Source organism: Felis catus, chromosome D3 (assembly GCF_018350175.1).
Source record: "Felis catus isolate Fca126 chromosome D3, F.catus_Fca126_mat1.0, whole genome shotgun sequence".
Classification (NCBI taxonomy): domain Eukaryota; kingdom Metazoa; phylum Chordata; class Mammalia; order Carnivora; family Felidae; genus Felis; species Felis catus.
This window is the reverse complement of record NC_058379.1, coordinates 48768486-48781726: the sequence shown is the minus strand read 5'-3', so window position 1 is coordinate 48781726 and position 13241 is coordinate 48768486. Positions and strand designations below refer to the sequence as shown.

The window sequence follows — 13241 nt, the reverse complement described above, 5'->3', positions numbered from 1 at the left end:
TTATTTAAACTAAGAGTATTTGCCAGAAAAGCCAAAGTAACGATGGCTTCTAGTTCAAAGATGCTGTATGCGTGCCAACATACTGGAATCCTGGCTATATTAGCATTTTAGGTGGGGCTGCCTTCTCTTCTTATAAGCATCAGGAAGTAACTACAGGGTTAATCAGAGCGATAGAATAGGGGTGGAGAAAAGAAACTTAAACAGTCTGATCTTTCCCTCTGCCTCTCCAGTCTGAATGCGGCTGATAAATGAGTTCATCTCCCACACAAAACAGTCTTTGTTTTATTCTGTGGCTTCCTGGCTTTCCACTGCTAAGAAAAGACAAAAGGTAACACGGTTTGCCTCAACTTGCCTACTTACCACTCACTGGAGCTTTTCATTTTTAGGCTCACAATACAGTAGAAACGTTTCTTGAAATCTGCCTTTATTTCAGTGTTAACTACTTTTGCCCTATATTTCATTTGAAAACATTCAAACCTTCAGAAAAGCAGAAACACAAGTACAAATTCCACCACATACCCTTTACTTAGATTCATCGGTTGTTAACATTTTACCATATTTGCTCTCCCACTTCTCTCTGTGTTGTTCTGGCTGAACCATGTGAAAATAAACTGCACCTATCCTGACAGTTCACCCCTAAGTACTTCCGCATGAAATCTCCTAAGAGAAAAACATACTCCTACGTAACTCTCAGGAAATTTAACACTGACTTGATACTCTCCCTCCCTCACCCCTTTCTCTCTGTCTCTCTGTCTCTCTGTCTCTCTTATACACACACACACACACACACACACACACACACACACACACCACTCCCAAGAATTTTTTTTAGAACTGTTTTGTTTTGTTTGCTCATCCTGGAATGAGTCAAGAATCACACGTTGCATTTAGTTGTCATATTGCCCAGTGCTTTTTAACCCACACTAAATGTGTCTGATTGCCACTCCCACCAATTAGGAAGTCTCAGACAAATGAAAGCTTGATTCTGCGATTAATTCAGAATTTGGGGCACCTGGGTGGCTCAATCGGTTAAGCATCTGACTTTGGCTCAGGTCATGGTCTCATGGTTCGTGACTTGGAGCTCTGCGTGGGGCTCTCCACTCAGCACAGAGCCCACTTTGGATCCTGTCTCCTCTCCTCTACCCCTACCCCACTTGCATGAGCTAGCTCGTTTTCTATCCCCACCCCCCCCATCAAAAATAAATATTTTTTTAAAAAAATTCAGAACTCATAAACCTTGAAGTAAAGCCCCAAGTATTAGACACATGGTTCCAAAAGGCAGAAGCAGCAATTTCCTTAAATCATCCTTTAGAATAAATGACGTAACTCATTTTTAAATGGTAGAGGGCACAAAGTCAGGGAAAGCACCATCTCAGCTTTCATGTTGAACATTCCCCTCACAAGCCTGGTGTTCACCAGGTGGCTGGTGGGGGACATCTGCACAGTGACAAACATAGGCAATTTGCAGCAAAGCCTAACATCCTTCATAGGGCATCCTCACCATCACAGACACACAGATCTGGGGGGCTTTTCTTTCTTTTAATTATTTTTTAAATAGTTTTCACACCTAGCGTGAAGCCCAGTGGGGGGCTCGAACTCACTATCCTGAGATTAAGAGCTGAGTTTAACTGACAGAGCTACCCAGGTGCCCCAAGAGCTGGGGGTCTTCAAGGCAGCCCTTCTCTCTCCCATGGAAGGACTCACCTCCATGACATCCCTGCCATGGTCTTCTGGCTTCTCTTTCAACACCTTGATCATGGGAAGCTTGAAGTGTCCTTCACACTGGAAACCAGAACATCTGGATTCTTGCCTTAGCCTTGCCACTTGTGAATGTATGACCTTGAACAGGTCACTTAAACGTTCTGTCTTTAGATGTACAGTTTCTCTAGCTATAATGAGGGCACATCGTCTGCCTCAACTCTGCCTAAAGGCTGTGTGGGGAGCAAGTAAGAGAGAATGGAGAATGGCAAATCCCTGCACAAATGTAGGCTTTTACTACCATTATGGGGAGCTCACTGCCATCAGATGCAACAGGCCTTGGTTACCCTTTGACCTCCCATGGGCCACTGGCCCCCACTGTTTGAAGAAAGACATTGCATCGGCCCTTAAAACTTCCTTCACCAGATTAAGCAGCCCCCATTTCCTCAACTAAAATGCCCCTAATCTTGGCATTATACCCAATTTAGTACAGCGCAAGAAGCAGACACCACTCTGAGCTTGACTTCGATCAAGGCAGGTATCCCATACTCCTTATATAATTGGTCCCTTTTAGCCACATGAAGAACTTGCTGTTCATCCTGGTGAAATTCCAGAGAATTGGGTGTTTTTCCTTCATTCCGGCCTCTTGGGTGCTTGGGAAACCTCCATCTGTCCCCAGGAGGCCATCTCACCCTCTTTCTAGCTTCCAGTCATGTGAGAGTTCTGTAAGCATGGCCTGTCTGCCCCCAAATCACTGACGTAATTGTCCTACCAAAGCTCACTGTCAAAGTTTTCTCTCCAGGATGACCCCAGTCCATTGATCAGTATTCTGTGGGTACAGGTGCCCTCAACAGCCATGACCTCACAGGACTATGCTGTCATTCAGCATAGTTCGTTCGTTCATTCATTCATTCATTCATTCATTCATTCATTCATTCTTCAGTTATTGAGCACTCGCTGTGTACCAGCCCTGCTCTATGCACCGGCCACTCAAAGATGAAGAAGACAAAGGTGATGCCCTTACAGCTTTTCATAAGATTATCCTGATTATTTTGTCTATGCCATTCTTACTGACCCTTTCAGTAAGTCTATCAAAAGGGAAATGACAGGGCACCTGGATGGCTCAGTTAGTTAAGCGTCTGACTCTTGATCTCGGCTCAGGTCATGATCTCACAGTTCATGAGTTCGAGCCCTGCATCAGGCTCTGTGCTGATGGCATGGAGCCTGCTTGGGATTTTTGTCTCTCCTTCTCTCTGCCCCTCCCCGACTTGTGCTCTCTTTCTCTCAAAAAAAAGTGGGGGGGGGGGGAGGGTAGAATTAGATCTTCTGAGGGGTTCAGAGGAGTCTGCTTTCTTGGAAAACTATTTATGAACATATTCCAGAATTTGGTGAGAAATTTGGGTATCAGTGTAGACACCCTCCTCCCACCTAAGTACAGTTCCCTGCCCCTCTGCACAATTCCCTGTGAACTGACACCCGCACCTCCCCCTGTCACCTCCATTAGCCATTGTACATAGAGCAGCTCTGTTTACCCAGGACTCTCCCCCCCCACTGATCAGCCCAGAGTCCTTTACCCAGGAATACATCACTGGGTCCTAGAGACTCTGGTCTCAGGCTGACTAGCTCTTCAAAAGAGGAACCATCAACCTGGACTCTGTGGGCCCCCAAGTTCACAGCCACAGGAAAATTCAGAGGCAAATGTACAGCAGAAGCAACAGTGATTCTCTGGTTCTGGTTCAGTCCTGAGGCCTAATCCATCCCTACCCTTGCTTCTGTAACACAGCTCTGTGTCCTTACAAAAAGCTCTACTTTATTTAAGCTGTTTAAATTGGCTTATGCTATTCAACATTTTATTGAAAAAAATTTTTTTAAGATTTTATTTTTAAGTCATCTCTACACCCAATGTGGAGCTCAAATTCACAACCCTGAGATCAACAGTCACATGCTCTACTGATAGAGCCAGCCAGGCGCCCTGTTACTTGCAATTTTAAAATCCTAATACATAATGTGGAAAAGATGCCATTAACATAGCCCATTTTTAGATCCTTTTTGATAACAGGAACACTTACTGACTTTCAGTTTTTAGCCCCATGCCGCTTCCTCTAGGAAATCTACAAGTCCTTTCCTTATCCAGGATTGTGTTTCATCTAGACCAGGAGACTTAAATTCATGCCAGCTCAGTCTGCCTCAGTCTTAAAGTCTAGTCCCTTCCTTGTTGTTTGATTTACTCCTTCCAATTCAGAGTCCATTGTCTCAGATCAGGAAGGCAGAAATAAAACAGCAGTGAAGTAGATCTGTTTTCTCTTGGCCCCAGTCGGCACCAGCCTCTCCCTCCTTCTTGCCTTGAGAAGCTCTGTGGCACGATGGATACCAGTGTAGGTACAGATCCTGCTCACTGGCTGTGTGACCTTGGGAAAAATTAGGCAACCTCTCTGTGTCTCAGAGTCCTCATTTAAAACCTAGGGGTAATGGCAATGTCTAATGCATAGGAGTTTTGTGAGACTTTGAATAAACGCATTAACACATACAGAGGACAGGGCTCAGTGCATGTTCGCCATTATTTTTTTCTCTTCTTATTCTGACTAAAGCAAAGAGCCTCCTTTTGGGTGTACAAAGTCCCTATAAGCTTCACTTTTAGTCTTGCCATGTTTCATGTATCTTATCTTTCCTTAGGGTTTTCTTGTGAATGAGAAAATAAAACCAAGGCTGACTGCTAACTCAACGAGTCTAGCCCACCAATAGGAAAAATTCACTCCTGGAATGTCCCAGAGCACCCTCCAGATGAGTGCTTTGCCCTACATTTGTCTCTGTAGGCAGCTCTGTTTCCCAGATGTCACCCTCGCCAGGCCTCAGATCCGCCCCCCACCCCCCCACCCCTGCCCCTGCCCTGTGCTGTGAGGCCTCTCCACGCTGCAAAAGCTGGGCAAGAAGGCAGTGCCCTGGTGCTTGAAGAAATGCACGTTACTCCCCAGGAACCAGGAAACCCACCTCAGCGGGGCTCTACAGCCTGGAAGTTCTTTACAATGAAATAAGCGAGTCTCTTATTACACTCAAATCAAACAGGTTTCAGAGTTGAGAAGGCTCTTTCCTGTCGTCCCCTCCTCCATCCCTCTATAATTTTCTTCTTTTGAAATAAAAGGCATCAGTGAAATAAAACGTTCCAAAACTGACTCAGAGAAACTGGAGGTCCTAACTAAGGCAGGATTTACAAAACCACACTCAATTCTTGTCAGCTATTTACACTGCCAATGGCACCATCTGACAAGCAGTGCTGGAAATAAGGAAGGAAGAAGGGAGGTTCATCCATTCACTCATGGGCCAAGCGCTAAGTGGGGCCAGCGTGCCAGGCGCTGTGCTAGCCACCAAGGATGCAGGTGGGAGAAGATTGCTGAGGGAGATCCCAGCAAAGGCAGGCAGGTAGCCTTGTAATAGATCAGCAGAGTCAATCGATGCCCTGACAGGTATGTGCAGATGAGCCAGGGAACACAGGCGAAGGAACAAACACTTCTAGGGAACCCATCCTAGGGAAGCCAGAGAAGCCCTGACACAGCTGGGGAGGAGGAGAATCTTGCAGGATGACCCCACTAGGAACACAAAGAAGGAAATGTGGAGCAGAGAGGGTTTCACATAGAGACAATAGCCTGGGCTGAGCCAGAGCACTGAGGCTTGAAGAAGCGCGATGCCAGGATGCTGAGAATAGCAACGTCCCTGTAGAGCGGAACAGGGGCAGGGAAGGGAACTCTTTGCAGAAATCTAGGCGCCAAAACTAACTCAGCATCCCTGAGGTGGGGGCCCTACCTCCAGCGACCCCGAGGCCAGGCAGGCCCAGTGGGGGAGCCAGCCATGGCCAACAAGGAATCATTATATTTCTAAGCAGAAGAGTGATGTAATTAGATTTGCTTTTACGAATTTTTGTGGCAGAATGGAGTAGGAAGCAGAGCAGACAGAGACTGAAGAGGTAAATTGGGAGATTGTTCCAGCTGTCTTACAGAGCTATTATGATAAATAAAAGCAATTGGGAGGTAGAAGGGGTGAACTCATGAGACATCTCCAAGGTAGGAACAGCAGAACTTGATGAGCTGTTGGATGTGGGTGGTGAAGGAGAGAAAAGAATCAAGGATGATTCCAAAGTGTCTACCTCAGGCTTCCAGATGGTTGGGGAGCCCTTGAGAGAAAGAGGGAAGGGAGGCAGGAAGGAGCTTGCATTTGTAGGGCATGTAAAGAGGACTCTCAACAGTTTGGTGTTGAGCATACGGCAGGGAGGTGGCTGTGGGCAACTAGGTGAGCAGAGATGGGGACAGTTAGAGTGGACACCAGGGGAGGAGCTGAGCTTACACATGTGGTTTTGGAGTGATGACTGACAAGAAATTGCCTGAAGCCCAGGGAGTGTATAGGGGTGGGCGGGTTGGGGGGGGGGGGCATGCACCTGGAGACCCACGAGCTCAGATGTGGGTAGAGACCCAGAATGAGCGGCCCAGGGGGTAGGAATCAAATGGGGTGGGAAATTGGGGTGGAGGGGATGTTTCAAAGGGAGTATGAAAGTGTCCAGTGCCCGAAAGAGGTTAAACAGGGACAGGACTGAAACCCGTTTATCAGGTGTGGCAATAACAAGGCCATTGCTGCCCCGAGAGGAAGCGATTGTGATGAGCTCGGATTCAGAGGCAGACCACAGCAAGCTCAGAAGGGAATCAGAGGCGAGGAGGTAAAGACAGTGATTGCACATGGTTCCTTTAAGATCTTCCAGAGGAAAAGAGAGGCAGGCCAGTAGCTAGAAGGAAATGGCAGAGGAAAATACACAATTCCCTCCCCCCCCAAAAACTTTTTACTTTATTAAAATGGCACATCTTAACATGAATGATTGGATATAGCTATTATTTTCTACACTCTATAAACCAAGAATTATTCGGAATATTTTCTACTTCAAAAATTCCTAATAGTGTATTTGCCGAGGGTAGAGGCTCAGAAAGTTAGGTTGATAATACTTTTTCAGTTTGAATATTTGAGAACCGTATCTATTTCATATCCTCTAATATTCTTTCAGTAAAAATAAAATTAACACCAGGGTTACAAGTGAGCTTACATGATGTTTATAAGAAGGGATGTGAGTGATGAGAATGAGGTTCAAAATCTACACTCCTCATATAATGCCTGAACCACAGATGTGTTTCCAAGAATAGAATGTCACCCATATCCTCAAGACAGCTCAATAATAACACAAATAAAAGCAAATATTTATACAGTGCTTACTATATTCTAGGCAATATCCTAAGTGATTGAATATATGAACCTAATCATTATAATGTGGCTACATATTTATATGAATATGTAAAATATTTTTTTCTTGGTTTTTACTGTTTTGGTAATAGGAATTGAAAGAAGAATTATTAATACCACATATGGAGAACCCCAACCAAAGAAATCTAAAATATGTAGCAAATGCTTTTTTTCCCTTTTTTAAAAATTTATTTTGGATGCTGGTGCTAAACTTCCAAGTTTCATGATTTTTTTTTTTTATTTTTTACGCCCTTCTTTATTTCTAGGATGAGGGAGGGATACATTTTTGCTTTCTTACATGACTGTGTGAAATGTGCAATATGGGGCGCCTGGGTGGCTCAGTCGGTTGAGCATTATTCAGGTCATGACCTTGTGGTTCATGAGTTCAAGTCCTGCAATGGGCTCACTGCTGTCAGTGCAGAGCCTGCTTTGAATTTTCTGTCCTCCTCTCTCTCTCCCCCTCCCCTGCTTATGCTCTCTCTCTCAAATAAACATAAAAAAAAAAATAGAAAATGCGCAGCATGATGTTCTTCAAATATAAAAATTTTACCTTAGAAAGGGAAAAAAATAACCAAAACAATCTTATGGCAAAACTACTATCATTATCCCATTTTGCAAATAAGGAAATTAGCTCAGAGCGTCTAAGTAATCCACTCATGGTCACGTAGCTAGTAAGTGAGAGGTGACATTTTTTAAATGATTTTATTACATTTAGAAATTAAAGTGAAGCAAATATAAAAGGAGTTAAAAACACAAAAAGACCAAAAAAACCAAAACTAAAACGAAACAAACAAAAAACACAAAAAAGACCAAAGCCAGAAACGATCCAAATGTCCTCCAACAATAGAGAATCGGTAAACAAATTGTGGTTTATTCAACCAACAGAATACTACTCAGTGATTTAAAAGAATGAACTACTGACACATGCAACAACATGAACGGATCTCAAGAAAGTTATGTGGAATCAAGTGTCAAGCAACCACAGGAATACTTGCTACGCAGTTCCATTTATATGATGTTCCAGAACAGGCAAGACTAAAGCAGTGGTTACCTCCAGGGTAGAGGTGGGGGAGTGGGGGCCAGTGGCTAGAAAGGGACTTGAGGGAATTTTGGCGGGGGTGTGAAAATGTTTTCTATGAGGGTGATTGTCCCAAATGTAGTCATATATAAACACATTGTAGAAAACAGTAAAAGGTCCAGAGAGAATTGATGGCACAAAGCTGAGGAGGAGGCTGGTAACAACCAGTGTGGCAAGCAGCGCTCCGGACAAGCCTCGGTGTGAGAAGGAGGGAGAGGCAGCCTAGCGGCCTAGATAGGGGCCAGCGGAGGGAATTAGCACCAGAAAGCTCATGTGTCATTCAGCTTGACGAGTGAGAGTGAGCGTATGGGAGGGAGGATTCTTTTCCAAGGGCAGAGGTTCTTGGGGTTAAGGACATTAGGGCTGGAAGAGAATCCCCCCTTTATTGATAAGTACTCAGTGTTAATGACTTATTCATGGTTACACAGCTAATTAGCCACAGAGCTGGGATTAGCACCTAGTTCTTTTACAATAGGATAAGTCATTTGGAGGTAATGTCAGGCCTGCTTCACCTCCCACTGCTAATGAGGGGTCTTACCCTTGCTTACACAAAGTGAGGAATGACTTCCAGTTGCCTTTGTCTTTTGTTTTTATGTTTTTTAATGACATTCATCAATCACCTACCATTGGCCAGGTGCTGTTAGGTGTTGACAATTGAAAACTAAAAAGCCACTGCCCCTGTTCTCAGATAACGTTAGGGGGAGACCCACGTGAGTAGTCAACGCACTTGTATGAAGAGCATAATGGGAGGGGCGGGGGATAAGGTTTACTGGCCAAGCAATTCTGCCATAATGGGGAGTGGAGAAGGCTTCATAGAGAGATGGGGCAGGCTGAACTTAGGGAACTGAGTTTAAGGATAAAATAATTGCATTAAAAGCACAGAGAAGCACATGTCAAGACACAAGAAACCGCCCGCACTCAGGCAGAGGCCCAAGGTCCCAAAGGTATACAGCTGGCCCTCAGCCAAGTACACCAGCCAAACAGACCCCTCATGTCAATCAGCACCAAGAGTCCACGAAGGGCTTGACTTATGTACACCCCTGAAAAGAAATGCAACGAACCCCAACATGTGCTACAAAGAGAATTTCCATAATAGAGTTACGATTGAGTTTTGGTGTTTTTAAGCACATTCCAACCAACAGGATGGTCACAAAACAGTCACCTACACCAGCTGCGCAGGCAGTAGTCCTGGGCAGTGACCTGCTGGCTTTATCAAGCAGTAACTCCTGAAGCCAAGAGGCACGCACACTCACTGACGCAGGCTGCAGCTCTGCGGGTGATGGATAGCAAAACAAAGGCAGCACTAATGAAAAATTAATGAAAATGGTTACTTCCGTAAGAAAAATGATCTGTTCTCTCCCACCTTTGTATTGATTTTTGACCAGCCCTGTAATTGGAAATGTATAATTTTATCCTGAGGCAAAGGCAGGCGGAGGGGCAGAGCGTGGGATCCAGTCAGATGTGGGCAGGCTTCTAGCCACACAGCCAAGCTGCACCCCGGGGGGTGTAGCCCCTACCCACTCTCTTTTCTCCACACCTGACACCTGTTCCTCCCAAGCTCCGAAGCCTGAGTCACGCGTGGGTTACTGATAATGAGGACACCCCAATGTTCGCATGCCCGCTAGCCTTTTGGGATGACTCTTATAGCATTCAATTAAAACAAATATGGCTTCAACCTATGTGATGCAGGAAGTCCCATCTCTCCTCCAATTCTTTAGGAATTCTGTGGGAAGGTATTTCCCTTTTATCCAGTAGTCACCTGTCACACCTCTCTCAATTCCAGCCTCACCTCCCCCAACCCTTCTCATCTCACCTGCCCTGTATTCCGCACTTGGCCACCAGCTTGGATATAGCCCATCTCCTGGGCTCTCCAAAGATGCTAATCTAAAGTAGAGCTAGGTAAGGTAAGTTTAGTTCATTAAAGCAGACTTTATTGGAGGTCGGAGGGTGGGAATTTCATTTGCTTTGCTCACCTCTGAATCTCATGTGCCAAACCACCACCTGAGTCATCATAGGAGCTTAAAAATAATTATTGACTTGGAGTAGTCAAATTCATAAAAGCAAAACATAGAATGGTGATTATCAGGGCCTGGAGAATGGGGAGTCATTGTTTAATGGGGGCAGAGTTTCACTTTGGGGAGATGAAAAAGTTCTAGAAATGCCTCCATTTCTAGATGACTAGTGATGACTGTATAACAAGGTGAATGTTCTTAATACCACTGACCTGTACAATTAAAGATGGCTAAGATGGTAAATTTTATGTGCTGCATATTTTACCACAATAAAAAACTGAATGAAGTAATGATATTATTATGGCAGTGGGGTGGGGGGGGTGGTGCTTAGAATAAAAAAAACACCTAAAACTGAATATCCGACCTCAGGTTCCTAAATTACCCAGCTCATAGGGAGGCTGGTCCAGAGTTCTCCAAAGTGAGTGCTCCAAACTTATCCTTAACACAACCCAACTGGGGAGAGGAGAAAAATAGTAGAATTTCTAGGTGTATATTTTATTTCATTCTTTAACTTTTTAAATTTGGGGATAGATTTAAATATGCATAATATAGAACAGTACTGACAGCCAGGTATGTAACTTATAAATGAACAGACTTATACTCAAGGAACATTATTGAAAACTTTGTACTCCCAGGTGGCATGGTCAGCACTGGCACGTGACTTTCTCCTCTTCCTCTGTTGTCACTCCAAGTAAGTACAGTAAGGACTTTGGATCAGATGCTCCCAAAGGGCTTAGCCTGCTCTACTGCCAAGTCCCCCCCCCCCCAAGTGCCAGCTTCCAGGCGGAAGTCACTCTAAGCAACAATGCAGTTTATGTGTCAGGGACCGAGGCCTGGCATCCCCGCTGCTCCAGCTTCAGGGACTTTGGGGATGTGGCCTGACTTACTTCTCAGTCACAGACAAACTCCAACCCCTCCTTTAGGACACCAAGAGCCACAGACCAGTCAGGGCCCTTCCACTGTTCAAAGCAGGCATCATGAAAGGTGCCCTTTGAGGGACAGAAAAACAAATCTACCTCAAGTTTCCATCAAGGTCTTGTCCCTGCAGAGTATGGGTCTAGTGGGAAATGTGTGTTTTTGAAGGCTTAGCCCAGGGCTGGCTTTGCAGCCAGACAGTCCTGGACATTAGTCCCTTGTCCCTCCATGCATTTCTTTAAGTGACTTCAGGCAAGTTGCTTAATCATCCCGAGTCTCAAGTTCCTGTTCTGATGATCCGAGAAAATAACACACGTATCTTGTGGGGCTGTTGGGAGAATAAAAAGATGAGTGTAAAGTGAGAGCACAATGAAATATAACCATGATCACTGCTATTAGGTCCCGTTTCCCCATAGATGAAGTCAGAGATTACGTCAGAATTCCAGATTTTGTAACAGCCAGCTGCCAGAACTGCGGGCAAGGCAAGGAGCTCCAGGTAGCTCATCCTCCAAGATGCCTCTTTTCCCTAACTCTGCTTTTCTCAGATTTACGTATTTCATTTCATTTGAAGAAAGGATCTTGCAGATTTTAAAAAGTGCTTTAGAAATACTGGCCCTAGAGGGGCACCTGGGTGGCTCGGTTGGTTGAGCGTCCGACTTCGGCACAGGCCACGATCTCAGGATTCGTGAGTTTGAGCCCCGCGTTGGGCTCGCTACTGTCAGTGCAGAGCCGCTTTGGATCTTCTGTCTCCCTCTCTCATTGTCCCTCCCCCGCTCATGCTCTTTCTCTCAAAAATAAATACATATATATTTTTTTTAATACTGCAGCTAGAGCAGCAGATAATTTTTAATCTTTTGACTCTAACTGAATTATAGTAAGACAATGAACCCTAATCAAAGGGGCGGGGATCTCTCCTGACAGAGATGGTGAGATGGCTTGGCCCAGAATTCCAGACCCCAAACTTCCCAAATTTCCTTCACTCGGCTGTGGAAGGACTGGTTCTCTGTTAAAGCCACCTCGAGGACGAGCTGCTCATCTCCTAGACAGGTGGTTAAACACCCCCTCTGTGGAATATCTCACACTGCCATCTCTGCTTATGACTGCTCATCCTAACTTCTCACATTCAAGGAAGGGAGGAGGGGAGAGAGAGCTACTTATTAAGAAATACTTCTGAGTACACTTAGGACTGCTGTCTCTCACATCTTTTTAATTCCATTTCGGCCTTGGGCATAGATTTAAAACAAAGCTATGTTGGAGGTGATCTTCAAAAGCAACAGATGATGATTAGTGCTCATACTGTTCTTTAAGGCCATGGGTGAACTTTGCACTGTCCTCCATGAGCAGTCTGCTAATCTCAGCTCAGAACCTAGTAGAAACAGCCTGGTCTAGCTCTCCATTTGTTGGCTTAAAAACCTTGGGTAACTTGGATTCTTAAGCCTTGGTTTCCACATCTGAAAAATAAAGGTAACTAATGCTCTCCTCGACCATCTCACAGGACCTTTGTAAAGATCTCATGAAAGAATGGAGGCAAGAAGGGGTGCCTGGGTGGCTCAGTCGATTGAGTGTCTGATTTTGGCTCAGGTCATGATCTCATGGTTCGTGAGTTCAAGCCCCACTTCCGGCTCTGTGCTGACAGCTCAGAGCCCGGAGCCTGCTTCAGATTCTGCATCTCCTCTCTCTCTCTGCCCCTCCCCCCCTAAAAAATAAATAAATGTTAAAAAAAAAATTAAAGAATGGAGGCAAGAACTATGTAGAACCAGACAGATGTGGGGCACATGTTTGGCTCAACTGGTTTAAGCATCTGCCTTTTGATATCAGCTCAGGTCATGATCTCATGGTTTGTGAGGTCAAGCCCCATGTCAGGCTCTGCACTGACACCACGGAGCCCACCAGGGATTCTCTCTCTCCTTCTCTCTCTCTGTCCCTCCCCTACTTGCGCACATGCTCTCTAAACAAACATTTTAAAAGAGGGAAAAAAAAGAACCAGACAAAAGGGAGGCTCCAAGGTACCAGAGATCATCTGAGCCTACCCCTCGCTGAAATGGTCCAGCCTGGCCGGGAGGGGCCACGTCTGATGCACTTGTGCATTTCTCGGCATGAGGTCATCTGGAGAAAGCAAGGTCACGGGGCTGCAGGTTACTACATGATCTGTCCTCATATCTGACCTCAGCATTTCACTTTCACAGCTTGCCCAATGCTGCACAGGTTAGGATGAGAGTGTCCTGGCTGAGCTTCCATCCAGATACCACTGGCGATTAAACAGA

General features: G+C 45.2%; 1 protein-coding gene across 3 annotated transcripts in view; it reads right to left on the bottom strand.

The window, feature by feature from the left end:
• The window catches only part of TAF4B (TATA-box binding protein associated factor 4b), a 187655-nt gene that overhangs the window by 5778 nt on the left and 168636 nt on the right, over positions 1–13241 (bottom strand). The window contains exon 16 of one of the 3 annotated variants that reach the window (XR_006588134.1): positions 11079–11305. The exons of the other annotated variants lie outside the window; for them this stretch is intronic. The gene's annotated coding sequence lies outside the window, so the exon portion shown is untranslated. The remainder of the gene's footprint in view (positions 1–11078; positions 11306–13241) is intronic. 3 annotated transcript variants of the gene reach the window in all.